Raw genomic sequence first — 8,443 nt, forward strand, 5'->3', positions numbered from 1 at the left:
CAAATTTTCCCACCTGAAGTGTCACAAAGTCTTCACAAATTATAAACAATCTGTAGACTTTATTTTTTGCTTTGTAGGGGACATCTGGAAGTGTCAGATTCACAGTTCTCTTCTAGAAAATGCCACCTTTTCATCCACATAATTAAGTTGGTCCAGGGCCTCTTATGTCTGTACTGTATTTTACATGTTTCCAGAGTTTCCTTAGACTCAGTGATTCCTGGCTTATTATTTGGTTGTTCAGTAATCAACTTCCTAGATTACATGAACCAATTTAATTCTCCTTTTGCCTTAATATGGTAAAATTGATATCTCTTTCACCATCCAACCATAATCTGCTACAACTATAGTTTACATGGTTAAGATGGTGTCTGTCAGATGTGATGCTGAGCTGAGTAGGCCAAGTGGGAAAGTGTAGAGTAGGAGTAAGGGGCCTCCTGAAAGTGACATTAAGCTAGCAACAAAGAAAAAATCATGGGAAGTATGCAAGAACTTTACCTAGTGAGTATCAGAGAATCCATAGTCAAGATGTCAGCAACATAGTATTGAAAGAACAAACAAGTGAACTGTTTGATAACTATCTCTGCTTTTATAGATACTATGAGATATTATTATACAGTTGCCATTGACTATGTTGCAATTATTGCTCACTTTAGTTTTGCTTCAAGTCTTTAACACTTTCCATGTGCTGCCATACCTGTAAAATCCAAAAGGAACATAGAAGATCTGAGAACTCAGACCGATATCCAAAATAGCAAAGAAAGAAGTTGAAACATACCACTGTTTCTCAATTCTAGTTTTCTATCTTCACACTTAATACAGTGATATTTTCTTAGAACCCTGTCAGCCATCAGGGAAAAAAGAAAAAAAAAAAAAAAAAACCACAGTACATTGTCATTGTCTATGCATGTGCAAACCTGTATTTAGAAGGAATCTGTTCAATTTTGTTATTTGCTGTTGAATTTTTTTATTTGCTGTTGAATTTTAAGTTAAATGGGGATCTTGTTTATGTAAAGTGAAAGCCTTTAACTAAAGCGTTGAACATCTATCTGTCAAAAGCTCCCAGCTGGCTTAAGAAAAGTAATTTTTAATTTACAAAAAAACCTATGATTTTACCCAAACAGAAAGCGCAGGTAAAACACTGATATTCCTCAGTGTGCCTAGAAATTCTATCAAGGGACGCCTGTGTGGCTCAGTCTGTTAAGCATCTGCCTTTGGCTCAGGTCATGATCCCAGCACACTGGGATTTAGTCCAGCAGGGAGCCTGCTTCTCCCTCTGCCTGCCGCTCCCCCTGCTTGTGCTCTCTGTCTCTGACAAACACATAAATAAAATCTTTAAAAAAAAATAGAAAGAAAAGAAATTCTCTCAAGCCTTAAGATGTTAAAGAGGTCAAGGTTTGAGCAGGAACTATGAAATGCAGTGGGTCACCATGGTATTATCCATAATTGAAAATATCTACCAGAATGCAGACTTCTTAGACGTCAGACATGCAGAAAATTTACTCTTAAATGCTGATTTGCTGCTGAAAGGAAAAAAAACTAATTATATGGATAAAAGATATTGGCAAGTTAAAAAATTATCTTTATTTAATATAGTTTTTTCCCCTTGAAAGCTACTGTAAAATGGATGAGGTGTCTCAAAATTGCTGGCAACTTATAATTGAGGGATTCATGTATTTTTTCTGTGCTTCTAACAGATTGCTAGTTGTGACTTGAGTATCTGTTTTTCAAATACATGGTTCTAAAAAAAAAAAAATGTGGTTGAATTAAATATACCCAGGTCCAATTGAATTGCTTAGCAAAATAATTTTATTCTCTTTATCTTCTAAAACTTCCAGAAGATGATTAGTTAATACACATTGTAGATTGATGGTTCTACAAGTTTCTGCTACCATATTTTAAAATTATCTTTTTTAGAAAAAGTTATAAAAGTTTTTATGAGAAGTTTCTACCAGGAAGTGTACTGAAAACAATTGGTGATCATTAGATGAGTTCCATTGCCAATTTTAAAAAACTGTCATAGAGGGGTGTCTGGTTGGCTCAGTCAGTAGAACATGTGACTCTTGATCTCAGGGTTGTGAGTTAAAGCCCCATGTTGGGCATAGAGAGTACTTTAAAAAAAAAAAACTGTCATACAGATTGGAAATTAATTTTGATTAAAACAAGAAGAAATTTCCAACTTTAAAATATTTGAATATCCTGGCTCTGAAAAAATTGAAAACTGTATGCTTTGAACCTAGTGATATTGAGATGACAGGATAATTAATAAGGCAAACAGTAAATATAGCCAGCCATTACTGGTCCTTTTATACCCTTGTTTTTCTTCCAGTATCAATTAGCCCAACTAGCAATATTTAGGTGATCTTTAGCTCAGAGTTGCAACAGTATTGGGACATTTTATTTTATAATCTTATTTAATTGAATTCCATAGCCTATCTAGAATTTGTGTTCTATGTCAAGAACACATAGCTTTCTTAGATCTTTCATATTGTTGTTTTATGAATAATTGTCATGATAAAGTCAGTATGACCTTCTGTAAATCAAAATTTCATTATGTAAAGATGTTAAATTTTTTAAAAGTCATCGAATACCTTTGTTTACCGAGACCTTTAGTAAAAAGCAGTGTGGAGTATTGTAGCTTGATACTAACAGATCAGATTTAGTTCCTTTGATCTGCCTAAGTTTCCACAGGGATGGATCTTAAAATAGTCCCCATATCATGCTAAGATATTGCAACTTGTCACTTTTGCCACCTGTGCCACCAACTGCCCACCATGTTCAAGGGAAGCCACATGCAAGCACAACCAGATTTTATCATCTTTATCGTTATTATGGTCCATAAATTCAGAGAACACATTAAAAGCATTTCCTACAACCATATAGTAATTTTGAGATTACAATTGCTATATTAAATTTAGCTTTTTTTTGAACCCTGACATTTTATATCAATATCGCATAAATGATAATTTCCTTTTACAGAGAAAAAATACTTCCCCCAACACAATCAATACAATGGACAAAAATAATGATTTAAAGTAATAACTTCAGAAAGAACATATGTAAAGGATGAACTTTCATTTTTAAAATCATATTTATTCATTTATAAAATTATAAAATTTTATAAAACTTATAAAATTACAAAATATGTACTTCTTATCAAAACAAAAAAGAGAGAGAGACTTGGTAGAGAAATTTGGAATCTCTAGCTCTTTTTATTGTATTGGATAATTAGCAAATAAGATATATCTTCAAATATTAATAAAGTAGTAAAATGCTTCAGAGATGAAGGAAAGCACCTTCCTCTTGAAATGTATTTTATTTTGGTATATTATTGACTCTTCTTATGAGTGAATTGCTTTTTAAATATATATTGTTTAATTCTGGAGTTGAAATCAAAATAAGAAGCTGCCAAAGGGAGAACTGAGTATAAGTTGAGTCAGACATGGCATGAAAAACAAGGAATATGAATGGATGGTGAAACATTTTTTGAAGGATGACTTCATTGTTATTATTCTTTTTACCAAAGAAACATCCTTAGGCATCAAAAAATGAAGCTAAAGGGAGCTTTAGGTCAAAAGATGGTGCTTAATAAACCCATTCAAAAATAAGGCAGTGGATTTCTCTTGTGAACATAAGTTGTTTTGGGGGTTCTAGTTTGTTAGGAATTACATAGAAATAATAACACTTCCCCTATATAAAACATGATAAATTGGTTTATTATAGAATGATTAAAATGACTAGCCTACATTCTGAGATCTAGTGTTGCTTAGCTGGACAGAGAAAAGTAGCAAAGACATGGTTTACTGTGAGAAAGAATAATGTGATTTTAAAAAATCATAATCTTGATTTAATCTTATCAAACTTGCTTTATGATTTAGCATATACATTAGTAAACTAATACCTCATTGCTTTCACTTGAAAAGTTAAGCATGTGGATAAGCAACTCTTTCTTTCTTTTTCTCTTAATGTCAGTTTCATAGAAATATTTTTACAGTCTTAAACAAAAGTTTCACCTGAATATGTATTTATTTATATAGTTTTAACATGACAGAAAAAAATAAAAACCAAATACAAAACTGTTACATTTTTAAGGCACCAGAAGAGCTGATTATCTTGGTGTTAAACTATCAGCTATAATTTGGGTTGTGGCAGGAGATCATTGGGCCAAAAAAGTCCACTCCGAGGCCAGAGTGATCTATCTCAGAGGATAATTGTATGGAGGTGTCATTTTGTAGTACTTTGACAGTGGGTCTGGTTGTTCTGTTGCTCCACTCTGCAATGGGACTAGATGGAGAACTCATCATTCAAAAACGTTCTTTGAGTAGAAATAAAATTATGGATTCTATGTACAGAAAATATAAACACAAGCACAAACATTTGCCTACAATTTTAAAACGTTCATAGATTTCAAAGCTGATGCTGTGTATCAGGTCTCAGGTTAAGAAACTATTTGCAATGGCACATATGCCATGAACTTGCCATGAACACAGCATTTTCCCTGCCATTGAAGTCTATATAACTTCCAAAATGTGATATTTTCACCTGCCAGTAGGTATAATGCTTGCTGGATGATAGAACAGCAAAAGAGGGGAGCTTTGTCTGCCAGTAGTAACCCCAGAAGGGTACACACCAGCATACAAAAAGAATGAACAAACCCTAAATATTAGACAGTCTGTCATCACTGATAGCCCCAAAGAAGTCAAACCTAAATTTGTCTAACATTCAAATTTTAGCTCTTGATTTTATGGTAGATTTGGTAGACAAATGTATGCCTTATGTAAATAATTATAGAAGAATTTATATTTTTCCTCTTTTAAATGGTTAAAAAAATATGTCTTTATGACTTCCCAACTAATCATGGTAGAAAAACAAAATGGACACAAAAGAAAACAGGGCTGGTTTCCAACCTTTTTTGTGAAGAACAGTGCAGTAGCAAAGAAGAATTAGGACAGTGGTTAAATCTTTTGCTTAGGTTTTTTTCTTTTCTTTTTTTTTTTTTTCACGATTAGGGAATGCATTCATCATACACAGTCTTACTGTCAAATTGATCCCAATAGCTTACACTGAAGACCTTTTATGAAGCTGATGGGTAAAAATTATATGACTCAAGCACTGAGATGAATATAACAATCAAAAGCTTTTTTCCCTCTTGAGGAAAAGTCACATTTTTTTAGAGTGTCAAAGTTTTAAAATATTACTAAAAAATAAGCATAATGTATGAGAGATAAGTTAGGCAAATTTGGGTGACATAAATATTTTATAAGTGGAAGAATGTACTTCTGCTTCCAGCCAAGATGGAATAGCAGGGACTGGATTTGAAAAACAGAGCAAGCATCAGGACCAGACATGACAGGTATGTTGGAATTATCAGACCAGGAATTTTAAACAATGATGATTAATATGCTAAGGCCTCCAGTAGATAAAGTACACAGAATGCAAGAACAAATAGACAATGTGAGCAGTGAGGTAGAAATTCCATTCTAAGAACCAAAAGGAAATGTTAGACATTTAAAAAAAAATACTGTAGGGGCACCTGGGTAGTGGAGTTAAGCAGCCGACTCTTGGTTTCAGCTCAGGTCATGATCTCAGGGTCATGAGATCAAGCCCCACATAGGCAGGCACTCAGCAGAGTCTGCTGGACTCTCTCCCCTCCCCCTCTTCTCCCCCCACTCTCTCTAAAATAAATAAGTAAATTGTTTTTTAAAAATACTTGTAACAAAGATTATCTTTGATGGACTTAATAGTACACTGGATGTAGTTGAGAAAAGAATCTCTGAGCTTGATGATATATTCATAGAAATCTCAAAAACTGAAAAGCAAAGAGAATAAAGACTGAGGAAAAACATAATAGAATATCCAAGGACTATAGGACAACTACAAAAGGTGTGACAATGTATAATGGGAATACCAAAAGGAGAAGAAAGAGAGAATGAAACAGAAGAAACATTTGAAACAATAATGGTTGAGAATTTTTCCCAAATTAATGTCAGACACCAATCCACAAATCCAGGAATCTTGGAGAACACCAAGAAGGATAAAATCCAAAAACCTTACACCTAAGTATATCATTGTCAAACTACAGAAAATCAAAGATAAAGAAAAAAATCCTGCAAGAAGCCAGAGATATAAAACACATTACCTATAGGAAAAAAGATAATAATTGTATCCAACTTCTCCTCGGAAACCATGCAAGTAAGAAGAGAGTAGAGTGAAACACTTATAGTACTAAGAGAAAAAAAAAATCGACCTGGAATTCTGTATCCTGTGAAATTATCCTTCCAAAGTGAAGGAGAAATAAAGACTTCCTCAGACTAACTGATATTGAAGGAGTTTGTTGTCAGTAAACTTAAGTTGTAATAAATGTTTAAAAAGAGGTTCTTTAGAGAGAAAGAAAACAATATAGGTTAGAAACAAATCTACATAAAGAAAAGAGCACTGAAGAAGGAATAAGTGAAGATAAAATAAAATCTTGTTTTTCTTATTCCTAATTGATCTAATAGGTAATGGTTTGTTCAAAATAACAATATGCATAACATATATGCATATACATGCTTACGCATGCTTATATATAAGTGAAATGTATGACAGCAATGATACAAGGGATAAGAGGGAGGAATTAAGATTATTTTGTTATTATAAGGTACTCACACTACCCATGAAGTGGTATAGTGTTTTGAAAGTGGACTTGGATTAGTTGTACATGTATATGGCAAATTCCAGGGCAACCACTGAGAAAAGTAAAAAAGACATATAATTGATATGCTAAGAAAGGAGAGAAAATGGTGCCATATAAAATGTTCAATTAAAATCATAAAAGTCAGAAAGAGTGGAAGAGAAAAATAGGAATAAATAACAAGGACAACAAATAGAAGACAGTAACAAATATTGTAGAGACTAATCCAACTGTATCAATAATCATTTTAAATGTCAACGGTCTAAATGCACCAATTAAAAGATAGAGATTGTCAGAGTGGATCAAGAAGCAAGAGAGAACTATAAGCAGTCCACTAAACACACTATAAATATAAAGACACATACATATTAAAAGTTAATGGATGGAGAAATATATACAGTGTGAACACTAATTAAAAGAGAACAGAAATAGCTATATTAATTTCAAACAGAACAGACATCAAAGCAAAGAAAGTTATCAAAGATAAAAATGGGTCATTACATAATGACAAGGGGTTAATTCCAAGAAGGCATAACAATCTTTAATTTGTATTCATCTAACAACAGAGTATCAAACTGCATGAGGCAAAATTGATAGAACTGAGAAGAGAAATACATGAATCCACTATCATTGTTGGAGACTTCAATACCCCTCTATTAGAAATGAACATATCCAGCAGGCAGAAAATCAGAAAGATACAGGTGAACTCAACAACACCAACAATCAACTGGATATAATTGACAGCTATAGACTATTTCATCTAACAACAACAGAATATACATTTTTCTCAAGCTCACATGTAATATTCACCAAGATAGACCACATTCTGGGCCATAAAAACACCTTAATTTAAAACAGTAGAAATCAAACAATGGAATTAAACTAGAAATCAAGATTAGAAAGGCAATTGAACAGTCCCAAATATGTGGAGATTAAACAACACACTTCTAAACAACAGAGGGATTAAGGAAGAAATATCAAGAGAAATCTTTAAATATTTCTAATTATATGAAAATGAAAGCACAATTTATCAAAACTTGTGAGATGCAGTGAAAACAGTGCTTCAGGGGAAATTAATAATTAATTGAATGCATATATTTTTAAAAAGATAAAAGAGTTAGGGGCGCCTGCCTGGCTCAGTCATTACGCGTCTGCCTTCGGCTCAGGTCATGATCCCAGGGTCCGGGCTCTCTGCTCTGCGGGAAGCCTGCTTCTCCCTCTCCCACTCCCCCTGCTTGTGTTCCTGCTCTCGCGCGCTCTCTCTCTGAAAAAAAAAAAAAAAGATAAAAGAGTTAAAATCAGTAATCTAAACTTACACTGGGAAAACTAGAAAAAGATAAGCAAATTAAAGTAAGCAGAAGAAAAGAAATAATAATTAGAGCAGAGTGCTCATTTTGGCAGCACATATACTTAAAAAATGGGAATGATACAGAGAAGATTAGCATGGTCCTTGTGCAAGGTTGACACACAAATTTGTGAAGTGTTCCATATTTTTTCACCATATTGTACACCTGAAACTAATATAACACTGTATGTTAACTATACTGGAATCAAAATAAAAAACATAATAAAAATTGCTATAAATTACAAAAAAAAAAAAGAATTAGAGCAGAAATCAAAACAGGAGAAACCAAGAGATCAATGGAGAAAAAGCAACAAAACCAAAAGCTAGATCTTTGAAAAGATGAATGAAATAAATAAGCTTCTAGCCAGACTAACAAAGGAAATGAGAGACAGGAAACAAATTATTAATATCAGGAATGAAAGAAGGGA

The 8,443-nt window shown here is 33.1% G+C and overlaps 1 pseudogene; it reads left to right on the forward strand.

Annotated features, from left to right (window-relative positions):
• Positions 1–8,055: 8,055 nt before the first annotated feature.
• LOC116635957 lies at positions 8,056–8,165 on the forward strand (annotated as a pseudogene).
• Positions 8,166–8,443: the final 278 nt, after the last annotated feature.

This window comes from Phoca vitulina, unplaced genomic scaffold, assembly GCF_004348235.1.
Source record: "Phoca vitulina isolate PV1807 unplaced genomic scaffold, GSC_HSeal_1.0 scaffold11, whole genome shotgun sequence".
Taxonomy (NCBI): Eukaryota; Metazoa; Chordata; class Mammalia; order Carnivora; family Phocidae; genus Phoca; species Phoca vitulina.